Source organism: Pistacia vera, unplaced genomic scaffold (genome assembly GCF_008641045.1).
Source record: "Pistacia vera cultivar Batoury unplaced genomic scaffold, PisVer_v2 Contig82, whole genome shotgun sequence".
In the NCBI taxonomy this organism is placed as follows: Eukaryota; Viridiplantae; Streptophyta; class Magnoliopsida; order Sapindales; family Anacardiaceae; genus Pistacia; species Pistacia vera.
The window spans coordinates 493,515-512,575 of NW_022196690.1; positions in this window are offsets into that span (position 1 = coordinate 493,515).

Here is a 19,061-nt window from a genome sequence, read left to right on the forward strand (position 1 = left end):
TTAACTTCAGTAACATTGTTCTCAATCTCATTCTTATTGGAATTGTTTATGTTATTCTGTTTTAATTGTTTATGAATTTTGTTTGGGTGATTTAGCAATGGCCTACTAAATTGTTTAATTGGAATTTTGTCTGTTAGAATTAGGAATTGTGCTACGTAATTGTCCTCTTTCTATTCAATGAGTAACACATGATGATAGATGATTGCGGACAAGTTCTCAATCTATCACCTTGAATAACATAACCTAAGTTAAATAATCCGATCTTGTGTGATTGTTGCTTGGATTGATCTATTTTCCTAATTCTTAAGGCTGCCATTAAATTAAACTTAGAGAGCTTATTCTAGGTTGTTAAAGGGTTAAGATCTAATTGAAGAGCTTATTTCAGTAGTGACTATTAAGGAAAAATTCGGGTAACAGAGCTTGTTATTTCCTAGGGTCAGTAATTCCATAATAACGAGAAAGAATAATGTTACGGTTAGTTCATATCCAATGCATGTTTAGGTGGATCTTGAACTGAGAACTAGGTGTTTTTAATCTGATATTTTATACCATTGGAGATTTATTTGTTTCACTTTAGATTGCATTGACTACAACCCTTTTCATTACTGTTGTCATGTTTACTGTTTAGGATTTTATTTTATTTTATTTTTCTGTTGTTTTCGTTGTGGTTATTGGATAGAATATAAGAATTAATCGAATCATTCCCTATGAGATCGACCCTTGCTTACCCTATATGTAATTTAGTAGTTAGGTTAGTAAGGTTATTAATTTGGAGCATTCGGCACGCTACCACCTCCCGATTGTTTGCGGTGTGCTGAGTTAGCAGCATAGGTGGTCGGCGTCAAGCATGTTGGGATTCATGCATTTTGGACATGGAAATGGAGAGAAAATGTTGATCAAGATGATAGACATAAGGTAGAAAACAAACCAATATAACATTAACATATTAATGTAAGAAAATGATAGAAAATTACATTAAAAGCTTGATGTTGAAACTTGGAGTCTAGATTCTTCAAAAGAGAATGAAGAAACTCAAAATGAAGTCCACCCAAGCCAAAGATGAGAGAGCCGAGAGAGTGAGAGTGAGAGAGAGAAAGTGAGAGAGAGAAAGTGAGAGATTGCTTTTTGTTTCAATTGATTCAATTGAATTAAAATGGTATAAAACTTAATTTATATATCATGGGCACAAAGTGTAATTTTAAATTGTTTTGGGAAGGCCTCAAACAATTTAAAATTAACTTGAGAATAAACATTTATATCAAGTCCTTGGTTTTATGGTTAATTCATAATTAGACCAAATTTTAATTCCATTAAATATTCTAACCCTTTAGAATAAAACCAATGCACTTTTGCCCCATCATTGAATCCAATTCAATAATAATATTTAATAAATCCTTATTACCCTTGGTTAGTGCTAGCTATCCATGGATAATCATTTCTCACCAATACATTAATTCGGATGCAACCGTTTACGTCTGAATATCATTAATCTGATTAATGATATGTATTACTCTCTCTCTTTGAGCTTGGTTTTATATGTGACCATTTTAGTTCACTGTGATCTAGTCGTGGGCCCAATATCTGATTTTGATATGTTTCATTATAATTCTTTATAATCAAAACTCCCATTTATTATGGTAGACGTCTAGCAATGTTCCATAACTCGTAAACCACAATGAAGTGTAAACTCCAATGAACCTATTCTGATCGTACATACCGGGTAGTCAAATCACTCTGTTATCCAATCCCAATTAAGAATGGTTCATGGTATGTCAAAACATTTAACTTAATCTTTAATTGAATTGTCAATCGATACAATGGAACTCGTCAACATGAAACTACTTTTCATCTAACATTCATTATACTCTGGCCAGAGATTTCCCTTTTCCAATGTTTATTGACATTCGTCTAGGAACTCAAGATTGGACTATTTTGAGTTAATGGATCCCATCTTGACCATCACTTGTCCTCGCACATGAATAACATATGACCAAACCGGCTTATTACACAAGACATGACTAGTCTCGTGCTTATACACCATATGAACCATATGCATCCTATGTTGAATCCAACCGTGACGTCTCAGGTCTAAGGATCAGTGGTACACTAGCACGATCCTACGATGCATCATTGACCATATCCATGTGATTCATCGTAATCGGTCGTATTCGATAAACAGTTCACTAACCGTTTATCCATGCTAATGCCTTAGTGACATACCTCTTATAATCACCGACACTAATACCATCAGATGATATTCAATAGAGACATTCAGCATGCCTACTATGCAATGTTATTGCCCAATTAACATTACTTGCGTAGGGAATTCTTTGATGATTTGATCTTCTGAAGATCCGTGTCATCCAGACATTTCACATGTAATATTAAATATAATATAATATAAATGAAGCAAAAAATCAACATGTGAAATAAGAACACTTTCTTTTATTCATAATACATTTACAAGATATAATGTCCTGAAACCGACAACACGATTGGTTCCTAGGGCATACACTAACAAAACTCCCACTTGCACTAGAGCCAATCACTATGGTATCTAATACCCATCTTCTCAAGATGATAGTCTAATTGCTTCTATCTCTGCTGAAGGTGTTTTCTGCACCAAAATTTCTCCAGCTCTAACGAATTCTCTCAAAATGTGATATTTACGCTGAATATGTTTTGACTTCTGGTGTGCTCTTGGCTCCTTTGCCTGTGCAATAGCACCAGTATTGTCATAGTATAAGGTTATCGGATAAACCATGTTTGGAACCACACCAAGTTCAGTCATGAACTTGCGCATCTAGATAGCTTCCTTTGCTACTTCTGAAGCGGCAATGTATTCAGCTTCAGTTGTGGAATCGACAGTAGTTGATTGTTTAGAACTCTTCCAACTGACTGTTCCTCCATTGCATATAAAAATGAACCCGGATGTAGGCTTTCTATCACCCACATCTGATTAAAAATCAGAATCAGAGTATCCTTCAATTTTCAACTCTGAACCTCCATAACTTAGTGTTAGATCCTTAGTTCTTCTTAAGTACTTAAGGATCATCTTAACAGCTGACCAGTGTTTTTCCCCTGGGTCGGACTGATATCTGCTTGTAACACTCACAACATATGCAATATCAGGCCTAGTACATAGCATAGCGTAAATGAGACTACCTACGGCTGAAGCATAGGGTATTCCACGCATCTGCTTATGCTCCTGATTAGTCTTTGGACTCATATCTTTTGAAAGATGAATTCTGTGACTGCAAGGCAAAATTCCCCTTTTGGAGTCTTGCATGCTGAACCGTTTCAGCATCTTTTCTATGTACATCTTCTGGGATAAGCCTATTAATCATTTCGTTCTATCTCTATAGATACGAATTCCTCGGATGTAGGTTGCTTCTCCTAAGTCTTTCATGGAGAAAGTTCCAGATAACCATAACTTAACTTCAGTCATCATCCCAATGTTATTTCTTATCAATAGTATGTCATCTACATATAGTATGAGAAATATGATTGCATGATCCTTTGTCCATTTATAAACACAGTGTTCATCCGGATTCTTTATAAAACCAAACGTTTTGATTATTTCATCAAACCGAATGTTCCAGCTTCTTGAAGCTTGTTTTAACCCGTAAACGGATTTATGCAGCTTGCACACTTTATTTCTTTCAGAACTGGATACAAAACCTATAGGTTGTTGCATGTAGATATTTTCCTCAATAAATCCATTGAGAAATGCTATTTTGACATCCATTTGCCATAGCTCATAATCATAGTGTGCAGCTATGACTAGCATAATTTTGATTGATTTAAGCATAGCGACTAGTGAGAAAGTTTCCTCATAATCCAACCCTTGTTTTTTAGTATAACCTTTAGCAATCAGTCTAGCTTTGTAGGTCTCTACATTTCCATATTTTTCAATCTTTCTCTTGAAGATCCATTTCCATCCAATAGGAACTATTCCTTGTAGAGGATCAACGAGAGTCTATACTTGATTAGCATGCATAGATTCTATCTCAGAATTCATAGCTTCTAGCCATTTTCCAGAATCGATATCCAATATTGCTTCTTTATAACTTTTAGGATCATCCCCATGACTAACTTCTCCAATCATGATAGATTCAAAAATCTCTTCATGAAATAACCCATATCTTTCTAGAGGTCGAGATACTCTAGATGATTTACGAATCCAAACCGTTTCAGGTATTAATGTTTCCTAAGAAAGACCACCCATTTGAGTATTTTCGGTCTGAGGCTCCTTGGACTCTTCTTAGAGCACATTTTTTCTTCCCGCACCACTCTCTTCTAAGAACTCTTTCTCGAGAAAGTGTGCATTCCTACTGATCGAAATTCGTTGATCAGTGTGGAAGTAAAAATAATATCCCAAACTATTTTTGGGATACCCTATAAATCGACCTTTCTCAGATTTAATGTCCAACTTGTCTGTCTTGACAATCTTGACATAAGTTGGACAACCCCAAATTCTCATATATTTGAGACTAGGAGGTTTACCATACCACATCTCATATGGTGTCATCTCAATAGATTTAGATGGTACCCTATTCAGAATATGCACAACGGATTCAAGGGTCCCTATAGTGACGTTGGCAAGTCCGTAAAACTTACCATCGACCATACCATATCCAATAAAGTACGTTCCTCCTTTTAGACACACCGTTATGTTGCGGCATATACAGAAGAGTCAACTGGGATATTATACCATTCTCCTTTAGAAAATCTTGAAATTCTGTACTTAAGTATTCACCACCACGATTTGATCGCAGAGACTTAATACTCTTTCCAATCTGTTTCTCTACTTCATTCTTAAACTCTTTGAACTTTTAAAGGATTCGGATTTGTATATCATTAAATACAAATACCCATATCTAGAATAATCATTGGTAAAGGTAATGAAGTATTGAAAACCTCCTTGAGCCATTTCATTAAATGGTCCGCATACATCTGAATGTACAACCTCTAATAATTCTTTGGATCTTTCCCTTTTACCCTTAAAGGATGATTTGGTTATTTTTCCTTGAAGACAGGATTCACAAGTTGGCTAGGGTTCTGAACCCAACGGGCTTAAAAGCCCATTTGCTTCTAACCTGATTATCCTTTCATCTCCTATATGACCTAATCGATGATGTCAAAGTAATTTTGGATTAATTTCATTTTGAGATCTCTTATTTGTAATGGTATTCATTATGTCATAATCATTCATTACCAAAACATACAAACCATTTGTATTAATTGCTTTGCCAACTAATTCATTTCCAAAATAAATTAGACATTCATTTCAATTAAACTGTATTTTGTAACCAGATTTACATAAAACAAAAATAGAAATGAGATTTCTAGTTGCTTTGGCAAAATATAAAGTTTTGTACAATACAAAATGTGTCCTGATGGCAATGTCAAATGGCAAGTCCCCACTGCCTCGGCCGTAACTTTTGCTCTATTTGCCATCTTCAAAATTACTTCACCTTTTAACAGTGCAGAACTATTCCGCAGTGCTTGCAATGAAACACAAATGTGAGATGTAGCAGCTGAATCTAATATCCAGGAATAATCATTTGAACTAACATTTAATTCAAATTCTATAACATAAGAATGGAACATACCTGCTGGAGCTTTCTTCAAGCTCTTCAGATAAAGAGGACAATCCCTTTTCCAATGTCCATCTTTCTTGCAGTGGAAACACTGGCCTTTATCATTGACCTTTTCTTTGCCCTTCTCAGTCTTAGAAGCATCCTTTTTAAAAGGCCTTTTCCGTGGTCCAAATTTTGGACCTTTCTTTTGCTTCCATTGCTTCTTTTTAGTCTTACTAGAAGAAGCTGCAAAAACATCCTCTTGCCCCTTTTCCTTTCTTCTCTGCTTATAGAACTGTTGAATCTCATTCAACGGTTCTACAAGAGTGCGCTTAATCCTATTGAGATTATAATTTGTGATGAAGGGCTTGAAACTTGGTGGAAGGGATTGCAGAATCAAATTCACCTCAAGATTGTGTGGCATCACAATCTCAAGTGTACGCAATTGCCCTATAATATTTACTCATTTTCATAACATGATCATCTGGGGCAACTCCTTCCCTAAGCCTTATTGTGAATAGTGTCGAACACAATTCGTATTGCTTCAACACTGAGTTCTCACCATACAACTCTTGTAAATGGATCATTATCTCATTCGCACTTTCCATCTTTTCATGCTCAACCTGGAGCTCAGCATTCATTGATGCTAGCATGTAGGTTCGAGCTCGTAAGTCATCCTCCTACCACTTATCGAAAACTTCCTTTTCTTGCAGTGTGGCCTCAAGAGACAAAGAAAGTGGAAGGGGTGCTTCCAAGACATACCCGGCCTTTCCGGAATTGAGACTAATTCTCAAATTCCTTAACCAATTATTAAAATTAGGTCCGATCAGCATGTTGTTATCGAGAATCCTCAAAAGCAAGTTATTGCTCATTTTCGTTAACTAAATATCACAAAATACCGAAAGAGACTGCAAGGAAAAATATAAGTTTTATTAGGGTCTTGTAAATTCAAAACCTTTAATGCTAATCTTATTAGCTCCAACTATTTTATTCAAATCCCATACTCCCCTAAATGATGATTTGGAAATTTCGTTCGAATAAATTTCGAGTGGGGAATCAAATTCTTATTAAATTTAATTAAACCTCACATAATAGAAATCTTGGTTAATTAAATTCAACAAGTAGGAAACTATTTCCTTTTCTATCACTATATAAGGTATGATTCAATCCTTGCCTCTAGTTTTGGATACCTCACATAATAGAAATCTTGGTACCCTAGACTAGTTAAACCCAACCCATTATGCTTTCTTAAAATAGAATTCTCATTATACCCTCACATAATAGAAATCTTCGATATTATGAAAATTTCTATCCAAGAACTAAGACAATTCATTCCATGTCATAAAATTAGCATCCCTTACATAATAGAAATTTTGGGATCTCTAATTTTATGCCAAAGAATTAATTGGCCCATAATGGAAGGCTTGGATCTAATATTGTTTGTTAGGGAGATTATTAGGTTTAACCTTTGATTAAATAATGCTTTACATTTATCACATACATTAATTCAAATGCATCCATATAAATATAAAACATGGTGGGATGAACATGGGGTTTTGGAAAATACATCCTAATTAGGTAAATTATTCACCTAATTCTATTACTTCTTGTGGATCTTCATCCAGTGATAGATCGGATCTCCATCCTCCGTCCGGTCGTACGATTACATAAACCAATTTAGGACACGCAGGCCCGGATAACAAACTAATAATAAAATTAATTATTATTACAAGCCATTGAAAGAATATTACATGCCCAAATATCAAATATTTTTGGGAAAAATAAATATACACCCATGATCATCCCCTAATTAATATTCATCCATCACATTAATAAATATTAATTCAATCAAGGGCATATAAATAAATATTTATGCAAGTTGCAATATTTATAAATAAAGGACTTCATGTAATAAATACATAAAAACATGCCATGATTGAACAAAGGGTAAATGCATAATTTTACTACCCTTAAACTTATAATATCACTATATTATCCATCACATGAATATAAAGAAATATATATATAATTATTGCATGCAATAAATGTATAAAATATATCATGATTAAACCAAGGGTATATGCATAATTTTATCATCATAATATTTATAAAAAATATTATATTACCCATCACATTAAAAATCTCTCAAATCACATTCAATCAAATAAAATTAAAAAATGCAAATCTATGCATCATGCACCGATTTTTACTCAAAGATGAATCAACCAACTTGCATTCACAATACAATCCAAGTCAAATGCATTTGTAGACTATGGTATCACATATAACACTTTCAAATATGCATTTAATATATATTATTCATTTGAATCAGTTTTGACCGAATTCATCCCTTCTCAAAATCATCAAATTTGCATCAAATATGCTTATATTACAAAAATGAGACATATTCATATTTAACAAAAATGCATAAAGATGCAACAAATCAAACATGCATGTTACATATGACTTCAAGAACAAGAAATTTTGTATTCTAAATATCAAAATTTCATACAGCATGTTAACAAGCATGTTAATAAGCATGAATATCACATATCCATCATCATTTGTATTCAAAATACACAATAACTTCAACATGCATCTAAAGCAAAAACATATTCATGTCCAAACCAAGTCACTTTTCACCAAACATGCTACATGCATGCATGAATTTAAACATGCTCTGATACCATTGTTGGGATTCATGCATTTTGGACATGGAAATGGAGAGAAAATGATATCAAGATGATGGAGATAAGGTAGAAAACAAACCATTATAACATTAACACATTAATGAAAGAAAATGATAGAAAATTACCAACTCCTTTTGCTATAAAAAGCTTGATGTTGAAACTTGGAGTCTAGATTCTTCAAAAGAGAATGAAGAAACTCAAAATGAAGTCCACCCAAGCCAAAGATGAGAGAGCCGAGAGAGTGAGAGAGAAAGTGAGAGATTGCTTTTTGTTTCAATTGATTCAATTGAATTAAAATGGTATAAAACTTAATTTATATACCATGGGCACAAAGTGTAATTTTAAATTGTTTTGGGAAGGCCTCAAACAATTTAAAATTAACTTGAGAATAAACATTTATATCAAGTCCTTGGTTTTATAGTTAATTCATAATTAGACCAAATTTTAATTCCATTAAATATTCTAACCCTTTAGAATAAAACCAATGCACTTTTGCCCCCATCATTGAATCCAATTCAATAATAATATTTAATAAATTCTTATTACCCTTGGTTAGTGCTAGCTATCCATGGATAATCATTTCTCACCAATACATTAATTCGGATGCAACCGTTTACGTCTGAACATCATTAATCTGATTAATGATATGTATTACTCTCTCTCATTGAGCTTGGTTTTATATGTGACCATTTTGGTTCACTGTGATCTAGTCGTGGGCCCAATATCTGATTTTGATATGTTTCATTATAATTCTTTATAATCGAAACTCCCACTGATTATGGTAGACGTCTAGCAATGTTCCAGAACCCCTAAACCACAATGAAGTGTAAACTCCAATGAACCTATTCTAATTGTACATACCGTGTAGTCAAATCCCTCCGTTATCTAATCCCAATTAAGAATGGTTCATGGTATATCAAAACATTTAACTTAATCTTTAATCGAATTGTCAATCGATTCAATGGAACTCGTCAACATGAAACTACTTTTCATCTGACATTCATTATACTCTGGCCAGAGATTTCCCTTTTCCAATCTTTATTGACATTCATCTAGGAACTCGAGATTGGACTATTTTGAGTTAACGGATCTCATCTTGACCATCACTTGTCCTCGCACATGAATAACATATGACCAAATCGGCTTATCACACAAGACATGACTAGTCTCGTGCTTATACACCATATGAACCATATGCATCCTATATTGAATCCAACTGTGATGTCTCAGGTCTAAGGATCAGTGGTACACTAGCACGATCCTACGATGCATCATTGACCATATCCATGTGATTCATCGTAATCGGTCGTATTCGATAAACAGTTCACTAACCGTTTATCCATGCTAATGCCTTAGTGACATACCTCTTATAATCACCGACACTAATACCATAAGATGATATTCAATGGAGACATTCAGCATGCCTACTATGCAATGTTATTGCCTAATTAACATTACTTGCGTAGGGAGTTCTTTGATGATTTGATCTTCTAAAGATCCGTCTCATCGGGAGATTTTACATGCAATATTAAATATAATATAATATAAATGAAGCAGAAAATCAACATGTGAAATAAGAACACACTCTTTTATTCATAATACATTTACAAGATATAATGTCCTGAAACCGACAACATGATATGTTCCTAGGGCATACACTAACACAGCATTCTCCTGGTGGGCGGTTTCCACATTCTTGTGATTTCCTGTGGTAGTTCTTGATCTAATGAACACCATTTTGGTTCTGGGACAAGTAAATCGCGGTGAACGTTTACCAAGATCTTTTAAATATTGGCAGAGACCCTCCTTCTAGCGCCAAAATGTTGATATAGAAATCTGCACCAACCAGTAAGATCCAATCAACCTTGTCGGGATTGGAACTGATGTGTGCATGATTACGGGTAATCAGCAATGAGTGAATGATAATGCTAGAAAGTAAATGACAAAGAGAATTTTTAAAGTGGTTCGACGAAGTTAACAACCTACGTCCATTGTGTTTTTGGTATATGTTGTGAGAGCTTACAATGTAGTTTTAATCCAGAATTTGTATCCTCCTCCTCATTGTTTTAGGGGGTTTATATACAAGATTTACATAAAGGAAAAAGCGAAATTAAGGGGATTACAAATTATTTGAATCATAATTTCGATATCCTTATGATTGGGCGCTATGATCACGCAATGACAACTATTGATCCGGTCGTTCCCGCGATATCCAGGATCTGAAGTAAAATAGGGGTTGATTGATTAATTCATTGGATTGTCTACGACTAGCTTGTACTGGGTCGAGCTACGGCCCGACGAGCTTATGCTGGGTCGATCAATCATAGTTGTTAAGATCATTCTGGGTCGAGCTATATCCTCGCATTAGCTCAAGCTTGGCGGAAAAACCACACACAACAATTCCATAAAGTTTAAGTGATGTTCAAAATAAATAAAATTCTTATTTGATAATTCCACGATGTTTAAAAGTTTCAAAAATTAGAAAAACATTCTAGAGAAGAAAAAATAATAATGTAAGAACAATAGAAAATAAAACAAGAATAGAATAATAAAAAATGTGAAATGCATACACATATTCATGTATAAAGATGAATAAGTTTGTTTGTTTAGTTCTACGTTCCTTGCACTTGGTACATATACTCACTTAGATATGCATAGTATACTTCTATACAAATTGTAATAATCCACCTTAGAGGGAAAACACATGTGAGAGCGGTGGTGGACGAAGTAGAAACGAGAATATTAGCTTGAGTAATGCAAACATTGGAAAGAATCTAATGGCCCAAAAACCTGGAGGTTCCTTTGTAAGGTTTATCCATAAAGGGTGAGTCGGGTAGTTATGGAAAAGCAACCCGCCCAGCCGGCCCGCGGCGGGTTGGCAGTTTTGGCAAGCCGGGTAGGCCTGCCACTTTGTTGGAATTGGCTAGCCCAGCCCGGCCGCCAACCCTAACCCGGCGGGTTATGCTGCGGGCCAGGTCGGGTTAACCCTATTTTTTTAATTTTATTTTTTCTTTAATTTTGTTTTGTTTTGTGTAATTGTTTTTAGTTAACTTTTCAAATATCAATAATTCAATTAAATTAAATTTTTTTTTTTTTGGTTAACAACTTAACATTTCAAATATTAATTCAATTTTAATACAATAAAATTGTAATATAAGAAAAATTGGATTTATTCATTTATCAAGTTACAATTTCCAAAACAACTAATTTGGAGGTTGACTAGGACCTCCCTCATCCGTATCATCTATATTACAAAATTGACATGATTCTATTAAAGTATCGTCGACAACCTCGTATTGGTCTTGATGGTGCGACTGTTCCCAATCTCGAAGACATGTGAGGACTTCAATCATTTTTGGTGAAAGTTTAGTCCTCCTTTCATTTAAAATTCTTCCACTTGCACTAAATGTTTGTTCAGATGAGACAGTTGAGATAGGAACAACGAAAACATCCAAGGCAAGTCTTGATAATATCGGAAAAATACATTTTCTGGTTTTCCAATATTCTAAGACATCAAAGTTGGCTATTTATTGTGGACCTGCTGGTAACATTTCGGGGGTTCCCAAATATTGTTGAAGCTCATTACTCTGTGACTGCATGGAAGACAGTATATTCGTTGACGTTGTTGGTGCTTCTAAAGAGGAGGCTGTGCTTTAGGTTCGGGTCCTCTTCAGCCTATTAAATGCACTCCAGGTGTAGAAGCTTTCATTTGTTTCTTCTGATGCAACTTCCTTGGGTATTTCACATCTTTGTGGGTTCCCATACCTATTTTCATATTGGAAATATACCTCTGCAAGACAATCTCTTACCTCTCCTAGTTGATTGGCATATGCTTCGTTTTGTAAATTTTCAGATAATGTGTTTAAACCATTTTCTAAACCTACTACTTTAATTCTAGGATCAAATATAGCACCTAAACAATAAAGAAAAGGAATGGATTTCCAATATTTTTATAAAAAAAATTCCTTTGCCTTTATTGGTTCCTTTAAAATTTCATTGTTTTTGTTTTTTGTAAATAACTCTGAAATTTTTATAATTGTATATATTACCAATGGACTAGTAGGATAATACACACCAGAAAGTTGTAAAGTGGATTGGTAAAAATTTTTAAGAAAAGAATGAAATATTTTAGCTATATGCCAATCATTTTCTATCAAATAATAAGGACCTCTATTATTTGCTACAAAATAATTAATTAAATTTGCATAAGGTAAACATGAATCAAACATTAAATAAGTACTATTTTATCTAACAGGCGTGTCTAATGCAAAAGTTCTAGGAGACATATTTGATTTTATACAAGCATCTTGAAATTCAGCATTTCTTTTATTACTACCAGTAATCCAAGCTAAACACCCTAATTCTATCAATATTTTCTTTAATGGTTTTCATACCACTTTTCACAATTAAATTAATAATATGACATGTACAACGTTGGTGAAAAAACTTCAAATTGTTATAAAAAGGATAATTACTTTGAAAAAAATCTATAGATGTAGTATTAGCACTTGCATTATCTAAAATTAAACTTATCACTTTATTAATAATATCATAATCTTCTAAAACTTTAACAATTTTATTATAAATTTGTTGACCACTATGATCCACATCCATTAATCTAAATCCTAATAAAGATTTATTTAATTTACATTCGTTATCAAAATAATAACTAGTCACACAAATATAATCTTGTTTAGCTCTACCACTCCAAATATCGGCAGTTAAAGCCACACTAACATGACAACTATGTATTTTATTTTTTAATTCTAATTTCATTTTTCCAAATAATTTTATTAAATCATTTCTAGTTGCAGTTTTAGAATAACTTTTAAATCTTGGGAAAAATGAATTTTTTATAAATCTTTCAAAATATTTATCTTCAGCCATATTAATAGGTTGATCAGTTGCAGCAATATATAAAGCTAATTGTTCCCTATATACATCAGAATTATAACGCCAAGTAGTACTCATATTAGTTATTTGAATTTGATTGGTTTCTCTATTTCCATGTTAAGCAATATATTTATTAGCATGCATTTTTAAAGTACTAGTACCATTACCTGAATCAGCTTTATAAATATTTCCACAATATTTGCATCTTGCTTTCTTGACTTGAACTCCATTTTTTGTCTCATAAAACTTGTCGAAATGTACCCAAACGTCTGATGTGTGTCTATCTTCGGTTTCGACAGCAGTTGATGAACCTACTTCAGCTTGAGATGAAGTTGGACGAGGACGACTTCTAGAACCACCGGGAGCTATAGGTGTAGCAGCATGGGGAGGAATCGGGGGCATATTTTGAGGTGTATCAGATTCTGAGATTGGGAAAGCAGGACTATTTAAATCTCCTGCATTTATGTTAGTAAATTCAGCGGGACTAGGACTAGGACTAGGATAGTAGTTTCCTTCATCATTGAAATTTGTAATGACTCTCTTTCTAGCTAGTATACTCGTAAAATAACAGTAAAAACTCATTAAATATATATAAGAAAATATATAAACGAGTATCAAAGTATGGGCCCATATTTAATTTTCTTTATACACAAAACTTTACATAATAAAAATAAGTCTCAAAATATTAGCTTGACAGTTTTGTCCAACCCTTTCCGCTGCGTGATGATCCAAGTGACCACATTTCACCTGTTACCTGCAAAAACATTAAAAACAACGGGGTGAGCACTAATTGCTTAGTAAGTAAACCTGTTATGTTACCCTTCTCTTTCCTTTGCTTAACTTCTGAATTTCTTTCCTTACTTCACATTTCCCCATTCTTCTCTATTCTTTCTCTACTCTTACTCTGTTTTTCCCTCTGTACTTTCTCTATTCTAATTTCTCACCACTCAGATAATGGGCATGATATTATGCATAAATAAAATGCAAATGCACAATTGTATAAAAGGTGCATTTTCTTTTCTGTTTTTCATTCTTTTCGGTTCTTATTCTGTTTTTCTTTCTTTTCTGTGCTTCTTTCTTTTCTTCTATTCTTTCTTATTTTTTCTCATTCTTTTCTTTTCTTTTCTTTCATATTCTTTTCTCTTCTTTCTTATTCTTTTCTTTTCTAATTCTTATTCTTTTGCCGATCGGACTCGGTTGAGGCATGGATTTGGAAACTTGGCCGTGTGAGTGTATTCTTCTTTCTTGGGTACAACCCTCATCCACATGCACTCTTACGGACTGTACCAATTTTTCTTTCTTTTTCTTAGACTGCTCACTAAAGGCGGCGTGCATGTGGGGAAAATTCTTGTCACTGACGGTTCCCCATCGCAACAACATTTTCTTCTTTTTATCTTTTTACACTTCTTTAACAAAAATTCAGATTTGGAACTTTATAATATTCTCATTTCTTTCTATTTAATCTTTAACATTCTTTAGTACTTTTTCATGCTCTTATGAATATGTATGCATGTAGATGGTTTCATGCTTATAATTTTTTCTAAATTCACATGTTTAAATGCAATTATGCATTATGGGATGCAAACATGCCATTCTCTACCATCTACAAACTCATCTCAATATAACACATAATCATATTCATATAAACACTTCTCTTTGACATTTCATCAAACAACTTATGTGCACAAAGTAACTCTAATTTGGCTAGATTTCTATCTCTTTTCTAAGCCAGCAAAATTTGGGAATAAACCCTCATATTCGACATCAAATCTGCCAAACAGACACTCCAAAATTTCCACTCCAACTCTTCCAATTTCATCCAAACTTCATCAAACATCCAATACACTAACACAAATACTCATGGATAAGTTATAATCAAACACCAAATCCACATATTTTCTACATATAAGACATATGTGTACATAAAAGAAATTCTCACACCATAACTTAAATCATACTAGGGTAGGATTTACTTACTATATAAGAGTAATCCAACACTTTGAAAACCTTCTTTGATCCACCTCCCTTCTCTTAAATCCTATGAACATATCATCAAACAACACTTAAATAAAACTCACTTCTTAGTGCAAGGATCTTACCTAAAGAGCTTGGAATTGAAAATTAACTCAAAAGTACCCAAAAAGCTATGAATTTCCTTTGAAAAAATTGAAGAACTTGAGAGAATATGGAGGTGAAACTGGCGTGAAAATGGGTGAGAGTGACGAGGTTTCACTCTTCAGTTTTGATATAACATAAAAATATATTGTATTTTCCCATTTTGCCCTTGTACTTTCTTTAAAATTCCATCTATGTCCCTTAGTCAATTACCATAATGCCCTCATATTTATGGCATTCTCCATGAATTCTATCTCTTTTCACTCCCACTTTTTCAACTAATTTTGAGTAAAAGACCATTTTACCATTAATATATTTTAAGGCATTTTCTTCACTTTTCTCAAAATACTTTAACAAAATCAACTAAGGGTATAAGAGCATAATTAAATTACATACCTCCATGTGGGCATTCAAATTGATGGGAGAGAAATATCTATCCATTGTAGTTAAAAAAAAAAAAATTGATGCAGAAGAAATAAAAAATTAAAGGAGAATTGGAATATGGAAATATGAATTGAAAATTGCAAAAACTAATAAAAATTCAAATAGAGCAAATTGATAACAGAGAAATAATTGAGAGATTGGAGATTAGGAAAATGAGAGAATGAGAGAATTTGAGATGTGAGAAAATATGAGAGTTTAGGCCAATTTATAAAAAAAAAATGGGAAAAAAAATGACAAAAAAGACCCCTCAAACTGCTATAAAACACTATATTTCAAGGGTAAAAGGGGTATTCGAAAAAAAATTAATTTTGTTTTTTTATTATTATTTTTCGGCCAACTAACGCTAACCCGCGGGTCAACCCGGCGGGTTGCCGTTGTTTGCAACACCAACCCGTGAGGTTGGCGGGCCTTCTCCAAAAAAGCCAAAATAGCAACCGTCGGGTATCAACCCAGCCCCCCGGGTTTCATCGGGTTAGGGTTGACCCACCTAACCCGACCCATTTGTTCCACCTCTAAGTCGGGGCCTAAGATTAAGTTGAAAGGCGTAACCGATAGATACATGTGACTATTTTGTACAAACCTTTGTTAATCGAGGGATGAAAAGGTTAGGTTAATAGAAAGATGGTTCGGTTTAAGGACGCAAGTGTTCCTGCCTTTTCACGGTAAGAAATGATAAAAAAAGGTCTCAAGCCAATGTTTGAGTACTAGGTGGTGCTATGACATTGAATAACATATGCTATACTCCTTATAAAGTTGAACGATTCCAGCAAAAAGGTACATGTACCCAATCAAGACATGGGTAGATAGAAATACCTAAGGGAGTGGCAACTCTCTTAGGAACTCATAGTCTCATAACTTTGAGAGAAGTAATGTCTTCTCCTATGATGGTTTTTAGTTGGGGCGAAACCATAATTTTTTTGAAAGTGCTAAAAATATTTCAAGTATACATAAAATTACCTATTTGATATAATAGTTTTATTATTCTTTGAATGAAGATAAATAAAGGTACTACTCCAAATAATTAATTGACTTATTACCAACCTAAAGTGGTTGTTACGAGGCCAAACCAAAGCTCTAGCAATAGGAAGGAAAGAGCTAGGGTTTTTAGGGGTAAAATGGTCATTTTAGCACTTGATGGAAATGATGATAGGTGGTTTTATATTATGTGATACCTATGGGGTTTGTCTTAAATTATGCCTTGGAAAAGAATATGATTTATCCAATATATATATATATATATAAAGAATAATACGTATGGGCATGGAGGAGAACGCATAATTTATCCAATATCAACAACGAAAGGCAGTGGGTGAGAAACATGACCAAAATTAGTGACTTTGGGTTACAACAACTGCGGAAATAGCTGCAACACTTTTGTCAGTGATTGAAGGCAATGTGAAGCCGTCATGTTTGCTATAGAAAAGCTTGAACCTCTCAAGTCACATGTAATAGATTCTGATCCCACCTAAAGTCCACTTAGTTTTCTTCACTTTTCTAGTCTACTTCAACATCTTTCTAATCTATATTCTTCTTGTATAATGGAAACTCTTTTTTGGCATAACAAAGAATTAAACAAAACATTTACTCATGTAAATCAAATAATAATATAATTATTTTTTATTCTTATTTTAATCTAAATATTCGAACAGTGGAGATAAACTATTAATTCTATTTCTATCAATAATATTATACTTATATAATATTACAAAGATTTCTATATAAAGTTAAATAGCAAAAAATGAATGAAGAATGTAATAATGTCAAACTCATTATATTTAGTTTTTTATTCATTTTTTATCACATCACTTTGTGTAAAGATCTTTGTAAGATTTCTTGTATAGACAGAGGAAGGAGGCTCAAGGAGTCAATTGATCCTCCTTAACTTTGAAAAATTATTGAAATTCAAATATATATATATATATATATATATATATATATATATAATATATATATATATATATTAATTTTTAAATTCATCAAATATATCAAATTAAATTCTTAGATTCTACAAAAAAAATCCCACAAATACATTAATAATTATATAATGAATTATATATTATTTTTGTACAAATAACAAAATGAAGAAGTTTGTATATCTTTCATATATTTTAAAAATATTATAAATAAATATCATTTCTAAAATTTGTTAGTCAAATTAAATTACTATCAATTGTAGGGCTAGCTTACAATTCATCGTCACGACCTTCCACTTAAATTACAAATGCTTAAATTGGAATCAAACTTGAGATCTTGTGCCATCCACATTTCCCCAATTCGTTCTAACCCTCTAGACTACCCACAAATGACCATATCAAATATTGAAGTTAGGAAAAAGATAATACAAAAATATGTATTTTGATGCATTATTTTAAGGGGTCGAAATATAAAAATGAAATTTCAACCAAAATTATAATATTTTACTATAAAAGCTAGATAAATCTTTGAATATTTTTAGTAGAAATTTTATTATAGTTTAATTTGAGGTATTGTTATTTGTGTTGTTTAATCTTGTTCATTAGTAAAAAAATTTAGTTTTTTTTTTACACCTATTAAAGTACTATAAATTTATTCGTATTGTTAAATACAATCATAAATATATTAACTATAAAGAACATTATAGTGCATGTTTGGTTTAATATTTTTCCCTATTCTGGATCCTATCCTCCAAATAGCGTTTGGTACAAATTTCTAAAAATATTACCCTATTTTTTTAATTACATTTTAACCCCATAAGGTTATAATTTCACTAAATACCCCCTAAAAAAAGTTTAAAATTAACAAAAACACCCCCATCAACCCAACTTGTCAGATTCCGGCAACCACCGTCGGTGATAGCCGAATCTGTACAACGACCTACTCCGACCAAAAATGGCTGGAAGTTCACCGCTGTGCCTTTCCGGCCAGATCCACCACGGATCTGGCCGGAAAGGCCAGATCTGGCCATCAGCGACGGCCAAAGAAATGGCCTCGTTGACCGAAACGACGGCTACATCTTTGGCCGTCGCTGACGGCCAAGATGGCCCTCGTTTGGCCTTTTTGGCCGTCGACGCCACAACGGACCGTAGATCTGGCCTTTTCCGACCAGATCCACCATGGATCTGGCCGGAAAACCATAACGACGTGTTACGGCACAGACCGACAAGTCTGTCCGTAACAATTTTCCGGCCAGATTCCGACGGTGGTGGCCGGAATCTGACACGGCGGTGGTGGGGGTGTTTTTGTCATTATTATGTTAGGGTCTTTAGTTAAATTAGTAAACCTAAGGGCTTTTTTACAAATTTTTAAATTTACCTCGTAATCCTCCATATCCAATAACCCAATACTATCCCTAAAATCC